The following is a 20486-nucleotide window of genomic DNA, read 5'->3' as shown; positions in this document are numbered from 1 at the left end:
GGCAATTAGAGTGTCATCGCACCCTTTCCTTAGAAGAATACCATTACATGAAAAACAAAACTATGGACACATATGCCCAAATGACCTTTATGTGGGAAACTTACATACAGTCTAAAACTCCAACCACTCAGGAGGTCCAAAATTAATCGGTCCATGTAAAATTATGTTCATGTAACATAGAACTGCTTTTTGACCCAGATAATATGCTTATCCTTGTAACCATTGTAACCTTAATTGTTTATTCTCCCATTTCTCCTCCCCTCCCTTCCCCTATACCCCTGTATTACTTCAACTGTGAAGCGAGTCAACAATGTAACTCATTTTTATTTCTTGCATTTTGAATGTATGTACTTGTTTTACTCTCAATAAACTTTTTTGAAAACTAAAAAAAAAAAAAAAAAAAAAAAAAAAGTTTTAAAAGCATTAAAGGGGAAAATGATCAAAATTTAAATGAACACATTTTTGTAATACACTTACATTAGCAAAAATGCTTCTAGTAAAAGTTATTACTATTTCAGTGGCATACACACATATGCCACATGAAGCTAGAATACCAGAATTCAAACACCATGCCTCAGAGATTTAGCGATGGTGCCTATTGTGTCATACAAACCACGATGACTCTCTTAAAACGTGTGGTTAGAATGCTGATGCACAGGGCACACAGCATTTGCAGTTGAAAACTTACTAGAACCATTTTCTGTTGATAGATGTTTATTACAATGTTTTTGATTAACTAAAATTTAAACCTAACAATGCATATTTCAATTTTGATCTTTCTATCCCTCTGTTTGAGATATATATTTATATATACTGTATATATATAGAGAGAGAGGTATAGGTATTTATATGTATTTTATTGTTATGCTACCTCACAGAATACTGAGAAATTGTATGCTTTGATATTCCTTGTTCTTAAAATACTGTACTGTAGTAATTTATTTTAATATATAGATATTATTTTATAAAAACATCCTAATATTTAATTTTAGTGTTTTAGTGTTTAATGTTGTTGTTTTCCTGCATATAGGTTTAATTAAAATGTTTAAGCTTTAAAAAAAAAAAAAAAAAAAAAAAAAAAAAAAAGGGACCTCAAAATATAGATTGAACCACTAAGAAGAACTTTTGAGAGGGCAATTATCCCAATATAAAGAGAACAAGAAGTATGCCAGATTCTTTAAAATCACTGAGAGTTGAGCTGTTGATGGTTGGAATGATGAAAAAAAAAATAGCAAGCACATGTACTTTACAGGTTATGAATGGATAATGGTTTTGAAGACTACCAGACCATTTTGACAAAATATTCCCTTAAAAAGGGACCTAAAAATATAGATTGAACCACTAAGAAGAACATTTGAGAGGGCAATTACCCCAATATAAGGAGAACAAGAAGTATGCCAGAATATTTTAAAATCACTGAATGTTGAGCTGTTGATTGTTGGAATGATGGAAAAAAAATGGACCAAGGCAAGCAAGCACATGTACTTTACAGGTTACGAATGGATAATGGTTTTGAAGACTATCAGACCAGTTTCTCCAACTAGTCCCTTAAAAAGGGACCTCAAAATATAGATTGAACCACCAAGAAGAACATTTGAGAGGGCAATTACCACAATATAAATAGAGTCCAAGAATTACAAGAATTATGCCAGCATCATTTAAATGAAAGTTGAGCTGTTGATTGTTGGAATGATGAAAAAAATGGACCAAGAAAGGCAAGCACATGTACTTTACAGGTTATGAATGGATAATTGTTTTGAAGACTACCAGACCATTGTCTCCAAATAATCCCTTTAAAAGGGACCTCAAAATATAGATTGAACCACCAAGAAGAACATTTGAGAGGGCAATTACTCCAATATAAAGAGAACAATAATTATACCAGAATCTTTTAAATCAGAGAGTTGAGCTGTTGATGGTTGGAATGATGAAAAAAATTGATGAAGAATAGCAAGCACATGTACTTTACAGGTTACGAATGGATAATGGTTTTGAAGCCTACCAGACCATTTTCACAAACTATTCCCTTAAAAAGGGACCTCAAAATATAGATTGAACCACTAAGAAGAACATTTGAGAGGGCAATTGCCCCAATATAAAGAGAACAAGAAGTATGCCAGATTCTTTAAAATCACTGAGAGTTGAGCTGTTGATGTTTGGAATGAGGAAAAAAAAAATGGACCAAGGCAAGCAAGCACATGTACTTTACAGGTTACGAATGGATAATGGTTTTGAAGACTACTTGACCAGTTTCTCCAACTAGTCCCTTAAAAAGGGACCTCAAAATATAGATAGAACCAACAAGAAGAACGTTTGAGTGGGCAATTACCCTAATAAAGAGAAGACGTATGCCAGCATCATTTAAATCACTGAGTGTTGAGCTGTTGATGGTTGTAATGATGGGAAAAAAAATGGACCAAGAAAGGCAAGCACATGTACTTTACAGGTTACAAATGGATAATGGTTTTGAAGACTACCAGAACAGTTTCTCAAACTATTCCCTTATAAAGGAACCTCAAACTATAGATTGAACCACTAAGAAGAACATTTGAGAGTGCAATTACCCTAATAAAGAGAAGACGTATGCCAGCATCATTTAAATCACTAGTGATCATGATTAAATTTATTAATTTTTGTACTTTCTAATGTTTTTACTGTGCCAATCCCAATCCATCTTAAACTCTAAAATTAGGGTTGACAACTTTTGTTTCCAAATTTTTTTTTTTTTTTACAAAAGCTTTATTGAATGAACATGCTTTACAAGATGTAGTTATACATAACATAGATCGAGTTGTGTACAGCAAGGAATAATCACAAGTCTGGAGCTTCCAACCTTATACAACTGCTAATAGCTCCGAAAAGTGTGTTTCCTATATTCATTACATATAAAGAATAAGTAATTATTTATAATTAGTAACATTTGCTTATATCCTATGCTAATTACTTTTTCGACAAGCCAGCTGTACCAAGCTAATTCTGCTTTAGATAAGAATACTCACATTCCCTGACTCATAGAACATGAGTTGACTGATAGTACAGCTAGCTTATCCAAATGTCCACTATAATAGTGGATCTAAAAGTAAAGGGAGAACAGAAGACGCAGTAAATGCGCCCGGAGGGAAGAGAAGGAGGAAGAAAGAGAGAAAGAACAAAAAAAAAAAAAAATTAATAGAGGGGGGGGGGGGGGGGGGGGGGGGGGGGGGGAGGGGAGGGAAGAGGGGGAATATAGGGCGTTGGTTATGGATGGGGTTTTAAATAAGGCCAGGCAGTAACCGACTACATTTATGAATTGTTTATGACTCCGGGTATCCTAACAGTTTCTATTTCTAAACTGATTTACCCTCCCAGAGCAGTAGCATATATTCATGAGTGGCCAGCTTACCCGCTTTGAAGTAGTGATACCTCTCCAAGTTCAGCAAGTCTCTCACCCCACTCCTCCATTCTCCCACACTAGGGACTTGTGCTAATTTCCAGTACTTCGGGACAAGGCTCTTAGCACAGTTCAACATAAGTACGAACAATCTTTGCTTTGCCTCTTCAGAAATCTTAGGGAGTTTATGTAGTAGTAGATAATATGGGTCTGGGGGTATAATGATGGTCAGTATTTTGCTACATTCTGCAAACACTCCCTCCCAGAACGGTTTTACAAGGGGGCACGTCCACCAAATGTGGAGTAATGTACCCTCCTCTCCGCAGTCTCCCCAGCATCCCCCTCCTGTATGAGGGTAGATCTTTTTTAGCCTTTGGGGGGTAGATACCACCTACTTAGAAACTTGTAATGCATCTCCTGCAGACGGGCCGATACCAAAGCTTTTTTTGCTTTACCAAAAATTTTTAGCCACTCTTCAGTATTCAAATCATTGCCAAGTTCCTTATGCCAGGCATCCACATAAGAAGGCAAGGTACCCTCTTCTCTAACCAGCAGCATCCTATAGAGTTTTGATATCAGATGGTTCTGTGTCCCTTCTGTGGTGCAGAGCACCTCGAAGGGGTTTTCTGTCTGGAGAATGACGCTTTGTCTTTAACACTATCATAGTAATGATGGAATTGTGCAGTCCGAAACCATGATCCAAACATCCAGTCATCCCACTCAACCAGCTCTGTCTGCGTTCTGACCCTCCCCTGATGAATTGTGTTGGAAATGGCTGCGTCAGCTAGTGTATAAAGTGAGCTTCGGCTGTATGGTCTATTAGCCAGACCGTTGTCTGGGTTATCTCGGACAGGAGTGACCGGAGCTTTCAGTGTTGAGATTTTGCTCTCTACTTTTATAAGCTCGTCCCATATCCTGAAAACATCTCCCCTCATGGGGTATTGCTTTATCTTACCAGGACGCTTAGAGGTTGTAACCCAGGCCAATGAGCCCACGTTACTCCTTCGCAAAATATCATTGTCTAGTCCTACCCAGGCTTTACTGGAGGAGTTGTGACACCATTCCACCAAGCGCTGCAGACCTATAGCCTTACCATAAGTGGGTAAGTGGGGGACTCCCAGCCCCCCTCTGTCTCTTGGGAGATACAGCGATCTCTTGTTCACTCTAGGCTTGATCCCACTCCAGATATATGTTTCAATAGTTACTTGCACCTGATGAATTATATGTGATGCAAACAAAAGTGGGACTGCCTGCATGATGTACAGGACTCTAGGTAGAATATTCATCTTGGCGACGTGTATACGTCCAATCCAAGATATGGTTTTATTTTTCCATGCATTCGTGTCACGGATAATGTCGTCCCTGATACTTTTGTAGTTAATATCAGCAATTTCTTTAATCGTCGGCGCAAGCGTAATGCCGAAGTACTTCAAGCACCCTGGAGCTATCTGGAGTGGACCCTGCGTCTGCAATGTGTCAATGACACTCTGTTGTTCCGTAATGTTGAGGATCTCTGATTTGGCCAAGTTAAGCAGGAAATCAGATACTCTCCAGTATTCTTCGAACTCAAAGATGGCAGCTCTGAGAGAAGAAGTCGTATTGGTCAATGTCAGCAGAATGTCATCTGTGTACATCACCAATTTGTGTTCTGTGTTACTTATTTTAATGCCCTGGATGGCTGGGTTGGCACGGATCTTGCAAGCCAGCACCTCCACCACCAGTGCAAACAGTAGCAGTGATAGAGGACACCCCTGTCTGGTGCCGTTCGTGATTTGCAATGGCTCAGAGAGAGTACCATTGACCCACACTCTCGCCGAAGGCGATGAGTACAAGGAGAAAATGTTTTGAATAAAACCCGGTCCGAATCCAAATTTCCCAAGTGTATGCTTCATAAACATCCAATTGACCCGATTAAAGGCTTTCTCCGCATCCGTTGACACTAATGCCAACGGTGCGGATTCCGCCCAGGCATGTGAGATCAACTGAATCACCCTCGAGGTATTATCCCTTGCCTCTCTAGATGGGATAAAGCCAGTCTGGTCCACAGATATCAAACGTGGCAAAAGATTTCTGAGCCGGTTAGCGATAAGCTTTGCTAGAACCTTGACATCAGAGTTGAGGAGAGAGATTGGCCTATAATTCCCAGCTATATCAGCAGATTTGCCAGGCTTGGGAATACAGTGATGAATGCCTCAAGCATTGTACTGGGCAAGACCGGATTCTCCGTTAGAAGATTAAACATTTTGAGCAAGTGAGGTGTCAGCACATCCAGAAATGACTTATAATATTTTATGCCAAATCCATCCGGACCAGGGCTCTTACCTGTAGGGAGGTCTTTGACTGCCAGAGCTATCTCTTCCGCTGTGAATGGCCTCTCTAAGCGGTCTGCCTCTTCTTTGGTTAGTGTAGGGGTGTCAACCCTTTGGAGATAGTCTATTATCTCTTGTTCCACTACAGGGGTCACCTCTCCTCTTGGTTCCCGACCACTGGGCTGGCAAATGTTATATAGAGCCTCATAATAGTCTCTAAACACATTTGCAATCGATTGCCCGTCTTTTTGCATGTTACCTCTTTTATCAGCGATTTCATAGACATATGTTTTGAGTCTCTGCCGTGCGATGGCACGAGCCAGTAGTTTCCCCGGCTTTGTTACCTTGCTCAAAAAAACGCTGCCTGAGTTTCAAAGCTTTAGCCTGATTCTCTGCTTGTAGATGTAGCAAAAGTGCTGCCCTAGCCTCAGCTAGGTCTTGCTTTAAAGTTTCACTCATGGGTGAGTCTTTGTGTGCTTGTTCCGCTTTTGAGACTTTGGATAAGAAAGTGTCATATTGTTCTCTCTTTTTATGATTTTGTGCCGCTTTATGTCTGATCAGGATACCTCGGATCACACACTTATGCGCCTCCCACACCATGGTATGGCACACCGAACCATCCGAGTTAAGCCTAAAATATTCTTCGATACCATTCCTGATTAAGTATAGGGTTGTCAAGCATGGTGTCATCCAATCTCCATAAAAAAGGTGTAACCTGTATTTCAGGCCAGCCAATGGAACATTTCACTTGCGCATGGTCTGACCATGTGATCGATCCAATGCTGCTGCTGGCTATCAAAGAGAGCCCTGCTGAGTCAGTGAATAGATAGTCAATTCTTGTGTACTTCCCATGTGGATGGGAATAGAAAGTATAATTTCTGATGGTAGGGTGAAATGTGCGCCAAATATCATGCAAAACCATTTCCCTCAAGGTTTTGGTGAGATGCTTAAGCACTTGAGGAGGACGCTGGAGAGACCATCCGAGGCATCTATCTCAGGGTTAAGTGAGGCATTAAAGTCCCCACCCACAAAAAGGGTCCCTTTCTGTAGCTCCATGATTTTACGTGTCACTTTCTTAAGAAACATGTCCTGCGAGGAGTTTGGTGAGTAGATATTAACTAATGTGACATGTTTGTTATAGATTGTTCCGGTCAATATCAGATATCTGCCTTCAGGATCTTTGTGAATTTGGTCCAATCTGAAAGGTACCCGTGAGTGAATTAGAATACCCACCCCATTTTTTTTTGAAGGCCCTGAAGCAAAATGCGCCATCGGGTAGTGGTGACTATACCATTTGGGCTCGCTAAGTCTGGAAAAGTGAGTTTCCTGTATGAGGATTATATCCCCTCCCATTTTATGAAGGTCTCTGGTGACAATGGACCGCTTTCCCGGGCTATTAAATCCTTTCACATTTATGGTAATGAGATATATGGGGCTAGGCCCTCTATTTCTCTGAGGTGGGGTCATTGTAGTGTCTCCAGTTAAGGGAAGGGGAGAGGGGGCAGAGGGCGGGAGAAGGGAAAGGAAAAAAAATAAAAAAAGGGAGAGTTTTCCGTGCAGTTGTTAGAGGAACAGTAGAAAGTTAGTAATATTTTGTGAGATTATCCTCTAGACTCTAGATTTTATAATCAGGGTGAGACAGGTAGGTGTCTAAACCCTCAAAATCCACCAATAAATCTTCCTCCAGAAATTAAAGTGAAAGTAGAAAGAAAGAAATAGCAATCTAGTAATCTAACCAGATATAAAGTTAACTAGGGGTAGTAGCCCCATTACTCCCATTTTTGATTTATTATTGGATATATTGTGTTTGTTAATTTTCCACTGACACACTTTGTTACAATTTGTTTTTTAATCATCGTTTTTTCTTTAACCAAAATATATTTTTTTCACCACGAATTTTCGGCTGAATAGGAGTTCCTCTGGATTTTTTAGTGCCACCATATAGATATTTTTCACTGACATTTGCTCACTGACATTTTTTTCACTGACATTTTTTCACTGCAGTGCTCCTTATTATCCTTTGTTGAACACCATTTTTTATTATCATCTTTTTGGGATATCCGTATGGATTTTTTACAAGTATCTATATAAGTTTTAATATAATTCTTTTTTGTGTAATCATTGCCAGCATTGTACAAGATTTGTGTAATTATTGCCAGCATTCTCCATTGCACATTTGACTCGCACCTATTCACTTGTTCTATAGTTTGTCACACAACCAGCACTTTTTTGGTATCACATATTCACACGTAGGTAGTGTTGACACCACTTTAACATTGGCTAGGACCCGGTGCCATAGATTCTAATTCGAGTGCGGCGTACGTCAAGCACTCCATTTTCAGGATCTAAACCGCGGCCAATCCTCAGATATGGATCCATAACTGTACACTGATTTCTACTGTGCTATACATCTATAGCACTTTACTTTTCAGCTTTTCACAGCCTTTTTAAATAGCGCTACCAGCAACCTTGCTGCCACTATTTAACGGCTTGAAATAGTAGGTGGTTCTCCACCGTGCTCACCCACGTATCGATACACCTCCTCATACACCTTTACCCACCATTTGGGGCAGGGTCAACAGTGAACAGCTGCTTTTATGTATTGTATTATGGTTTATTACTTTTTATTCTGACCAATTTTAACATTGTTGCAAGCGGGAGTAATGTAACAGTTCTCCCTTAATAGCTGTTAAGCTTCTATGTTATAGGTTTCCATGCAGGAAATCAGGTATACTGCTTTTATCACTCGATTTTTAACCAGTCTTAACTGTATATAATAAAATTCATTTAGTACCATATTACGTCTGTGTGTATACATACCCTTAGGCCGTTTTGGCGCTGTGATCACTTCCATTTTTTCAGTATCTGTCCTTTTAGGGGATTGGTTAGACCCCTTTTGTGTTTCACAGCTTAGGGTTCATCTTAGCGCTGCAATACCACATATACCATCCTTGGAGGCAATAAGGCAGGTGGGAAATCCCCACCTATACGGTATATTCTGAGCCTGGAGCACTGTTGTGACATACCGAAGATCCCTTCGCTTCTGAAGAGTGGCCGGACACAAGTTGGTAAACACTTTAATCTCTGAGCCATCATATGCGACATGTTGCCTATTTCTGGCGTGCCTTATGATCTCCTCCTTGTCACGATAGGATAACAATTTAACGATAGTGTCCCTTGGTGGGGCTCTGGATGGCGGCTTGGGCCTAAGTGCTCTATGTGCACGCTCAATCTGTAGATCTTCAGCCCTAGGAGTGTTCTTTATAAATTTAAACAGTCCTTGGATATACTGCATTATGTCTGGTGGGCTAATAGACTCAGGCACCCCTCTGAGGCGCAAATTGTTGCGCCTACTCCTGTTTTCCAGGTCCTCTATTCTTTCTGTTAAATTGTATATAGTAGTTTCTTGTGACTGGAGACAACTAGACTGATGTTGTAAGTCTGCGCGCAGAGTTTCTTGTGCATCTTCTATAACTACCACTCTGTGATCTATTGCTGTAATGTTCTGTGTAAGTTCGCCAAACATTCTCTTAACATCAAGCATTGCTTCCCTTATATCATGTTTAGAAGATAGATGTTTTATATCCTCTTTTGTAACATAGCTACTCAGTGGGTTCTCTGTCTGATGTATCTGCGCCACAACTTCCTGGCCACCTGGTTTAGCTAAATCTTTTGCTATGCTTACTGCTGTATCAGGCTGAAAGAGGTAGCTTTCTAGGCTGGTAGATTGAGATCCCTTAGCAGGTTTAGACACTCGCTTATTAGCCATATTTCTGTGTATAGTAAAGCAAGCTCTTTTAGTTTTGTTATTTAAAAAGAAACCGTTACAGTCCTCTGACAGAAACCAGCAATTATGAAGTGCTAGTGGCCTCCTCTTTATTAAAAATAGCCCAGCAGTTGTCAGTCCTTTCAGACCCCTCTACTAAGTGCTGTGTGAGGTGTATTAGTGTCCCTTCACTTAGGCGGTAATGTTCACGATCCGAATCCAGTCAGATCAGTGCCAAGCAATCCTAAGAGGCTATGTGTCTGTGTCAAACAGATAAACAAGGGCTTGTATTAATTACCTTATCGGTCGTTCCAGCTTGTCATCAGACCGTGCCCATCACAGGATCTCTGACAGATCGTGCGCCCCACACGCTCACGGCTCTTCCGTTCTCTGCAGCTGCCGCCAAACCTATGCCCGGTTCTGTTTGGCCAAATTGTGCTTTACCCGGGCTCCAGTTGCTACCGCCGAGTTCTCCTATTCCCCAGCTCCTCTCTCTAGGGACCGTGCTGTGTCTCTGTGTTAGCGCTAAGTACTCAGCGCTCCGGTCTCACCAGGGAGAGTAGGCCCCAAGTGCGCCACCAGCCTGCCCATCCTCTATTTCAATTTTGCCGAAGTAATAGGGTAATCGTCACAAGCTAAGGCAATCCGGCACTCATTATGCTATGTATACTGCTGTTTTATATATAACAGGTTGCACTACTCTGTGTCTGAGAGTTTTGGAGCTTCAGAGCTCAATCAATGTGCGGCCATTAGGTATCGTGGCCAGGCTCCGCCCCTCCAAATTTTTTTAAGTGATTTATTAATCAAATCATTTATATGTCCACAGATTTACAACACAAAACCATTTTGTATCTGTTCATTTTCTTACTCACCAATTGCAGCCAACCTGACCATCAGCAAGATCACTGTACTGCCAATGGATGGGCCTTCTTTTCAAACAAAAACAAAGGAGACCTCAAAATATAGATTGAACCACTAAGAAGAACTTTTTGAGAGGGCAATTACCCCAATATAAAGAGAACAAGAAGTATGCCAGATTCTTTAAAATCACTGAGAGTTGAGCTGTTGATGGTTGGAATGATGAAAAAAATTGATGAATAGCAAGCACATGTACTTTACAGGTTATGAATAGATAATGGTTTGAGACTACTAGACAAGTTTTTCAAACAATTCCCTTAAAAAAAAGGGACCTCAAAATATAGATAGAACCACTAAGAAGAACATTTGAGAGGGTAATTACCACAATCTAAATAGAGTCCAAGAATTACAAGAATTACGCCAGCATCATTTAACTGAACGTTGAGCTGTTGATTTTTGGAATGATGAAAAATAATGGACAAAGAAAGGCAAGCACATGTACTTTACAGGTTACAAATGGATAATGGTTTTGAAGACTACCAGACCAGTTTCTCCAACTAGTCCCTTAAAAAGTGACCTCAAAATATAGATAGAACCACCAAGAAGAACATTTGAGAGGGCAATTACCACAATATAAATAGAGTCCAAGAATTACAAGAATTATGCCAGCATCATTTAAATGAAATTTGAGCTGTTGATTTTTGGAATGATGAAAATAAATGGACCAAGAAAGGCAAGCACATGTACTTTACAGGTTACGAATGGATAATGTTTTGAAGACTACCAGACCATTTTCACAAACTATTCCCTTAAAAAGGGACCTCAAAATATAGATTGAACCACAAAGAAGAACATTTGAGAGGGCAATTACCCCAATATAAAGAGAACAAGAAGTATGCCAGAATATTTTAAATCACTGAGAGTTGAGCTGTTGATGGTTGGAATGATGAAAAAAATTGATGAAGAATAGCAAGCACATGTACTTTACAGGTTACGAATGGATAATTGTTTTGAAGACTACCAGACCAGTTTTTCAAACAATTCCCTTAAAAAAAAGGGACCTCAAAATATAGATTGAACCACTAAGAAGAACATTTGAGAGGGTAATTACCACAATCTAAATAGAGTCAAAGAATTACAAGAATTATGCCAGCATCATTTAAATGAAAGTTGAGCTGTTGATTGTTGGAATGATGAAAAAAAAAAAAGGACCAAGAAAGGCAAGCACATGTACTTTACAGGTTACAAATGGATAATGGTTTTGAAGACTACCAGACCATTTTCTCCAACTAGTCCCTTAAAAAGGGACCTCAAAATATAGATTGAACCACAAAGAAGAACATTTGAGAGGGCAATTACCCCAATATAAAGAGAACAAGAAGTATGCCAGAAAATTTTAAATCACTGAATGTTGAGCTGTTGATTGTTGGAATGATGAAAAAAAAAAGGACCAAGAAAGGCAAGCACATGTAGTTACAGGTTACAAATGGATAATGGTTTTGAAGACTACTAGACCAGTTTCTCAAACTAATCCCTTAAAAGGAACCTCAAACTATAGATTGAACCACTAAAAAGAACATTTGAGAGGGTAATTACCCTAATATAAAGAGAACAAGAAGTATAACCTTACTCATTTTAATTTAATTACAATTATGACAGAAAATCTTACAGCCTTCGAACAAGTTTCGCCATGTTCCACAACAGTTAAATATAACTATGATGACGATGACAGGTACAAAGTGTGAACAATAAACCAATTTGATTTTCGTCTGCATTAAAGAGATTTTGATTTAACACGTATAGAATTTTGAAATTGCTCCAAAACTGCAACATTATCTAGCTTGCAAAAGTTTTACATAAGGGATCAGGAATGTCATTTGTAGCCTCTTTAATGTGTTCTTGTATCTCAAGATCAAAAGTTATTTAACAAGCAGTTCTACTAAACCCAGAAAAAGATTTGTTGTGTGGGCAAACATTTGTTGTGCTTGTGTGGGAAACCAAGATGATCAACAGAAACTCCAAAAATTAACATAGTTTCTGATAAATTCTGTAGAAATGAAGATTAAATATATATATATATATATATATATATATATATATATATATATATATATATATATATATATATATATCTAAAATAAAAATTACCATATACAGGCCAGCTAAGCACATTTGATTTAAAGTTATCTATAATTGTTTAAAGACTAATTTTTCGGACTTTCTTTTCTGCAAATTCCTTTAAAAGGGGTTCAAAAATTAGCCCTCTGGCTTCTTCAACTTCAATTGACAATACTGCAAGATTATTTAGCCTCTCTTGTCCCATATTAGACCTCAAATAATTTTTAATTAACCAATTTTGAAAAGCTTCTTTCTCCTGACGCAACTGTTAAAGGGATTGTTAACAAAATTCAAGCAATAAACAAATTTGGGCAGCAGGAGGAGATGTCATTATGTGAAATAAAATCTAGAATTATTAATGGCTTACCCATTAAATCTGATGGAATCATAGGCCTCATAGCCTCTATCTCTTCAACAAGCATAACACCATCAATATCTTTGAATTTAGCTGTTTCCTCTGAGGCATTAGCAGGTTTTTTTTGGTAAGTGCAGCTTGTAGATGTGCCGCATGCACTTTTATTTCTTCTTTTGAATATTCATGGAATTTAAATAAAAATCCAAAAAGCTCAAAATGTTTTTTAATTTGAGAAAAACGTGGCTGCAAAGATTGAATTGCCTTATCGCATATTTGATTAAAACATTGAACTCTAAATTCTTCCTTAGCATCTAAAAATGGCTCATCTCTAGACTCATAACTGAAATGGCATTTTCTTTTATTTAATCTTGTAAATGTGTTATCTATCTCTAGAGCATCAGCAAGCTCATTAGCATCTATGAGTGTCTGGTCAAAACCCTTGTCTCTATATTCTTTTAACCAACTGAGGAGTTTTTCAAATGTGGACAGGCCACTAGATTTATCTACACTGTCAGAAAAAAGGGTACGGTTGGGGTCCGTTTGTGAACACTTAGGGTACAACTGCTGTGGTTGTACCCTCAATGGATCATAATTACACCTTAAGGAACTAATATGTACCATTTAGCGGTAAATAAGGTACAAATATGTTTCCAACTGTCAAAGGGTCCATGTCTGTACCATTTAATCCCCCCAAAAAGGTACAATCACTTGTGTGACTAAAAGGTTGAGGGGGATGGGTGGTTCAAGGCTGCCAAACCCTGCAAGTCCATATCATTTGTTCACCTCAATTATTCATATTCACATAACTGTCAGTCACCCAAAATGAATGCAACATACCATACATGTTGTACTGCAAAATAATTATGTTCAATTGTTGTTGGTAATATGCAAGAAGCGGGTAAAGCAAAAAAAATACTTAAAGGGACAGTCTACCCCAGAATTGTTATTGTTTAAAAATATGGATAATCCCTTTATTACCCATTCCCCAGTTTTGCATAACCAACACAGTTATATTAATATACTTTATACCTCTGAGATTACCTTGTATCTAAGCCTCTGCAGACTGCCCCCTTATCTCAGTGCTTCTGACAGGCATGCAGTTTAGCCAATCAGTGCAGACTCCTAAATAACTACATGGGAGTGAGCATATTGTTATCTATATTACACACATGAACTAGTACTGTCTAACTGTGAAAACTTTCAAAATGCTTTGAGCTAAGAGGCGGTTTTCAATGGTTTAGAAATCAGTTTGAGCCTACCTAGGTTTAGCTTTTCAAAAATACCACCAAGGGAACAAAGCAAATTTAGTGATAAAAGTCCATTGGAAAGTTGTTTAAATTTTCATGCCCTATCTGAATCATGAAAGTTTAATTTTGACTAGACTGTCCCTTTAATAACCCATATATTCAATAATACTGTGTTGTTGGTTCTAAATGGCACTTAACATTTTAATGTTTATATTTAGAGCATCAAGATGTTAACTCTTAAACATAAAGCAAATGTATTAACTAAAATTACAAAAAAGAAAAAAAATTGTTTTAAATTCTATAAAATAAACAAGAGCTGTTTAAGAACCAGTTTTAAAAAAAATAAAATAAAATTCTAACCGTTCCCCAGTCACATACATGGACATTGTGTAACACGCCATAGCGCCATCTGTTGGTTGAAAGTTCCTTGACATTTGTAATTGGTAGCAGGGTCATCACCAAAGTGTGTACTAGGGAAATAGAATAATTTGCATATATTTTGCATAGAGGGACAATTCAATGTATGGTTGTGAGTTTTATCGTTTATCCCTCCCCCGAATCCCCCTTCTTTTCGTTAGAGTTATATTTTATTATTATGTTGTTTTCTAGATGTTTTCTATATATTTATGTTTTATGTGGCATGTCACCCTAAATTAAATGGGGTGTTTTTAGAGTCTAGTACAGAGTTATATATCACACCTTGAATAGTTCATTTTGGAACTGGTTGTTTAACCTTGCTTTTTCAGGTGGTTCTGTAGCAGTCTTTGGAATTGCTACATGACTACAGTTAAGTATACAAACTTTTTTAAAGCTGCAGTGTGACTATTGTAATACTGCCTGAAAAAGTACACGTTTATATGATAAAATTAATGGAACAGCATTTGTAATATGCTGTGTTGAGTACTGTACAAATTTGCATTCATGAGGTACAAAGGGCTTGTCACTGGGGCAGTACCCTTAAAAGGACAGATTTGCACCATTTTTTAAGGGTACAATATGGTACCATAGGACTGAGGTCCAATCTAGTCACCAAAGGTACATATTTGCCTTTGAAAGGTACAATCTGCAAGGGTACCAATTTGTACATACAGAATCATCTGATGTCTCTGCTATTTCCACAAGAGCATCGTATATTTCCCCAGCTTGAAAACGTATAGCTTTAACGCTATCAATGCGACACTCCCACCTTGTTTCACTAAGGGGTTTGACAGTAAGAAAAGGCAAAGCGTGGGCTAAATGAAGGTGTAATGGCAAGAACTCCCCGCATGCATGTATGTGAAATATATATAATAAACAATCTTCACTACTCCAGTGAGAAAAATAAATAAATATATATATATATATATATATATATATATATATATAATCACAGGTCAGAGTTCAATAACAGGAGTGTACCCACCACACGTTTCCCACTAGAACACTGGTGGTAAAAAATGGAATGAGAGATAAACAGTGCTACTGTAGCCGGAGTTCATATGATTGGTATTCAAAACGGCATAGAGTGCACAACAGTCACAGGGATCACACCTGTCATTATCCGGATCATATATAAAAGGCAAACAAATGGGTTGGCTGTATATCAGTCACTTTACCTTCGTGCTTGATGCCTTTCCGTCCTGCTAGATATCACAGCTGAGTCCTGTGTCCGCCTTCCACGGCGGTAAAGTCAATCTCGGATCCTCCTCCTGTTGCAAACGCCAAAGCTGTGTGTGTGCTTACAGTCTTCACCCTACGTTAGTGCTCACTCCCAGGCCATAAAGAAGCATAAAATGGAGGAGCACAAACCGGGTGGAATGCAAGTAAAAAGGTTTATTGAAACCCAGCGCCGTAGCGCGACATGAGAGTAGACAATTAACAACAAATTACAAAAGTGTAGTGGAGGGGATGAACACCCCGGGTTAAACACGGATAAACTATATGTACAAGGGCTGAAATTGTCAGGTAAACGCGTTTCAGCATGTAGCCTTACTCATTACCTAATCTAAAATAGTATGCTGTGCACTATAAAACCATCAGCCCAGTTTCTCATTGGTCAGAGGGTACACACCCTCCTCCTTATCCTGACCAATAGAATTTCCAATATTACGTCAGCTCTGCATTGCCAAGCTAACAGAAGCAGACAATACAGCATTGCGATATAAATAAATAAGAGTACAGTGGAGAGGATACAGAAAGCACAACGAATTGAATTAGATTTAGGATTAAATTAGACAGAAAGAAGCGGTAAACAATATATACCTAAGAAAGCCTCAAATGGTCACATCCTAACAAATAACAATTGTGATAAAAAGTATCTGTCTCAGCTGGACGAAAGTACATAATAATAACTGAATAACTAGATAAACAAATGTCAGATCAATAGATAAACAAACAAATGAATAAATAAATAAATAGACAACACGTAAATGCAGAAGATGTGTAAATTTCTCCACGGAGCGTAAGCTTGAAGGACAGCAGGATCTCCTGTGTAAATAGATTCAAACAGTTAGACCTTAAGATTGGAAAGTTATCATCTTAATAATCTTAATAATAATATATGATGTAAACTATATCCTAGACGCACAAAGGGAGAATATTTATTTATTTATACACCCTAAAGTAAATTACCCTATGGGCATTGCGGCCAATGAAATGTTCCCAATCCCACAATCTGCCTGTGTTTGAGAGAAGCAAGCAGAGTGATACTATGGCCGATACTCTTGAAGGAATACCCCTAACTAGACCAATCCCAACAAAGTGATATGGCTACAGGAGGGGACCAGGGGAGCTATACACTGGTTACAGTTAAGAGTGTATATATATATCTCTGGCCATAGGTATTAATTAAATTAAATAGAATAAACTAAAAAACTAAAAAATGGAAAGGTCAATCAGGTTTACAGGAGTATATATAATATATATAAATAAGTGGATCCCAAAAGGAAGGTGCCACAATTCACGAAACCACAGAATAAAGACAGAGCACTAATTAAGGAAGAGTCAGGTTGTCAAAGAGTATCAACATATTCACTGACCACCACTATATATGCCACCCCGTGGGGTCAAGGGCAACCAAATAAAGGGAAACGAACAGGTAATGTAAAATGGAATGAAATGAAAAGTAGGGGGGAGGACTTGTGTAAAGACCAAGAAAAGTCACCAAAAATCGATTAGGTCAAACTCTGAATTGAGGCCCTCTGGAACCCTAGTTTTGAGCTTAAAGATCCAGAAGACCTCCCTCTCCCCCAACTTTCTGTCCTGTCCCCCCTTTAATGGTGGTATCCATTCAATGATGGTCCAAGTGAATGTTGAGATCTCCTTTGAGTGAAAACCTGAGAAGTGGTTTACAAGCGGGGTGGTGAGGACACCTGCTCTGATATCCGCAAGATGTTCCTTTATACCTGTTCTGGCCTCTCTAGTAGTGAGCCCTACGTATTGGACAGAGCATGCCTCACAACTGATCACATAAATAATGAATGTAGACCTACAGTTGAGGCAACAATTTATCTTAAACTCTTGTCCAGTTCTAAGGGAATAGAATGTATCTCCCGTCATTACTCTCTCACAGGCCACACATGTCCGATGGTGACAACGGAATGTGCCTTTAACACTTAGTCAGGACGATGTCACTCCCTCCGTCCTTTTCAACCTGGTGGGAGCCACTATGTTGCCAATGGATCTATTCTTTCTGTAGGAACACCTGATACCTCTTCCTACCACCCCCTGTAGATTGTCATCGGCTGCCAATAGACCAAAGTGTTTGCCCACTATCTTACAGATGGCCTGGTATTGCCTGGAGTATTCAGTTAGAAAAGTTACTCTATCTTTGGGACCTTCCCCTAAGCCTTTTTTCTTGGTTCCATCCTTCGGGGGTTCCAAAAGTTTATTCCTGGGAATATTGCTCACACTGTTTCTGGCACTATTTATGACAGAGGTTCTGTAACCTCTATCCCGGAGTCTCTTAGTGAGATCATCCACCTGGTTTTCATAAATCCTGGGCTCACTACAGTTCCTTTTTAGTCGAATAAATTGACCCTTGGCTACCCCCTTAAATACTCCCTGTGGGTGGCAACTGTCAGCGTGCAACAATGAATTTCCCGAAATAGGCTTTCGATATGTTTCAGAGCATATACCACGACTAGTGGTGCCTTTTAAGGTGACATCCAGGAAATTAATGGTGTCAGGCTGTATTTCATTGGTGAACTGGATTCCCATACCCTCATCATCCAAACTATCGATGAAATATTGGAGTTCGGACGCATTGCCCCCCCAAATAAACAGGAGGTCGTCAATAAAACGTCCATACCTAATGATATCTTTCCTGAAGGGATTTCCCTCTCCATAGACGTGGGACAGCTCCCACCAACCCATAAACAGGTTGGCGTAGGAGGGGGCAAACTTTGCCCCCATAGCCGTCCCACGTCTCTGGAGAAAGAAATCCCCCCGAACTCAAAATAGTTATGACTGAGGAGAAATTGGGTGACTTCCAATACATAGTCCACAAAATCTGATGTGGTGCCATATTGTCTTTCAAGAAAGAACCGGACCGCCTGTATCCCTCTCTCGTGTGGTATGGAGGTATAGAGTGATTTAACATCAGCTGTGAGCCACAAATAGTGTGACCTCCACTCCACACGAGAGAGGAGGTTCAGCACATGCTTCGTGTCCGACAGGTAGCTCCACAGAGACCCCACTAGAGGCTGCAAGATGTGGTCTAACCACTCCGACAGGTGCTCCAAAAGGGAGCCAATTCCACTCACAGTTGGCCTCCCCCGCACTTCCTCAATGGATTTGTGGACCTTGGGTAAATGATTAAACGTTGCTATTGCAGGATTCGACACCAAAAGATATTCCTGTGTATATGTATCAATATACCCAAGTTCAACACCATCGTCTACTAGGGAGGCCAACTGCTTCTGGAAACCTCTCATTGGATCACCTGGCAGACTGATGTAATCATCAGTGTTTCTTAACTGTCTATATGCCTCATTCCTGAAATCACTGGTGTTAAGGACCACAATGGTGCCCCCCTTATCTGCGGCCCTTATCACTATATCATTATTCTTAGCTAGGGTCTCAAGTGCCCTCTTTTGTTTCAGAGTAATGTTACAGCCCTGGCCTCTTCTAGATGAATAATGCAATTTGGTCAGGTCTTGCTCCACCCTTTTCTGGAAAGTTTCTAAAGTTTCCCCCCTGCTCTGAATGGGGTAAAATGATGATTTGGGTTTGAAGGATGGGGGAACCACACTATTCACACCTTGTGAACCCCCCTCCTCTTCCAGCAACTCGAGGGCCCTGATGTCACATAATTCTTGGAAATCACAGGTGCTAACCATTCCTGTCAACCTCCCTTCCCCTGAGCTTAGATTGGGAATGGATACATGACTCTCATTGCTCGCTCCTTCATTGTCATAAAATAATTTTTTTAAGGTAAGGTTTCGAATCAATCTGTTCACATCTAATAGTGTCCTGAATAGATCAAAGTCCGCCGTGGGTACAAATGAAAGTCCCAGGCTAAGTACCTCCAATTCATCCTTGCTTAGTATTATATCAGATAGGTTTAGTACGTTGTGTAGTTTCCCCGCCTCCGGCCCCTTCTCTGGGGATACCTTCTCTGCTCCTTGTATTGGTGTTGTGGTTGATGATCTCCTTGACCTCCTCCCCCCCCTCCTTCTGTTGTTAGCGGAGGGATGGAAAAAACCTGTTCCAATCGTGCATTGTCCAGGTCCCTGCTTTCTCTTGAGGGCACTGTCTGCACATCGCTGCTCCTCTCTGTAATGCGAGTGGGGTAGGGTGGACTGGGTTTTAAGTATGGGTACCAGTGGTGGTGTTAGACCTTCCTTAGGTCTCACTGTCTGTTCTCTTGGGGGCAATTCCTCTCCTCCTGAACCTCACCCCTCGTCCCACGACTCCGCCTCGCTCTCATAGAAATTTACTCTTCTCCTCCTGTTGCGCCTCTGCTTATTTTTCTGTTGTTGGCTGGGAAAAAAGGTATTTTTGTTTTGTTCTTTTCTTAGAGTGTGTCTGTCTTTTCTGTTCCACACATATACATGACTTAGATCATAATCTGATTGATCCCTCAAGTACTTGCTGTGCTTTATTTCCAGTAACAGAGCTTTTGCTTCTGCTATGACCCGCTGTAGTGTATTATCAAACTTCAAATAATGGGGTTCCTTGCTCCTATTGTTGAGCTCCCTTTGCACCTCTTTAATCTTTGTTGCCAGATCCTCCAGAGAGCGCTCTTTAAACTCCCAGATCAACTGCATAAGTAAAATGGAATGAGAGATAAACAGTGCTACTGTAGCCGGAGTTCATATTATTGGTATTCAAAACAGCATAGAGTGCACAACAGTCACAGGACTGCCCAAGAAAGGGATACAGCTCCATTGGAATACCACAAGATTTTTTCTACAGATAAATCTAATTATAGCTTAATTGCACTGTTTGAAGAATTTTAATTTTTGTTGTTGAAGGAGGATAA

Source organism: Bombina bombina, chromosome 5 (assembly GCF_027579735.1).
Source record: "Bombina bombina isolate aBomBom1 chromosome 5, aBomBom1.pri, whole genome shotgun sequence".
In the NCBI taxonomy this organism is placed as follows: Eukaryota; Metazoa; Chordata; class Amphibia; order Anura; family Bombinatoridae; genus Bombina; species Bombina bombina.
Note: the sequence above shows the minus strand (reverse complement) of the source record.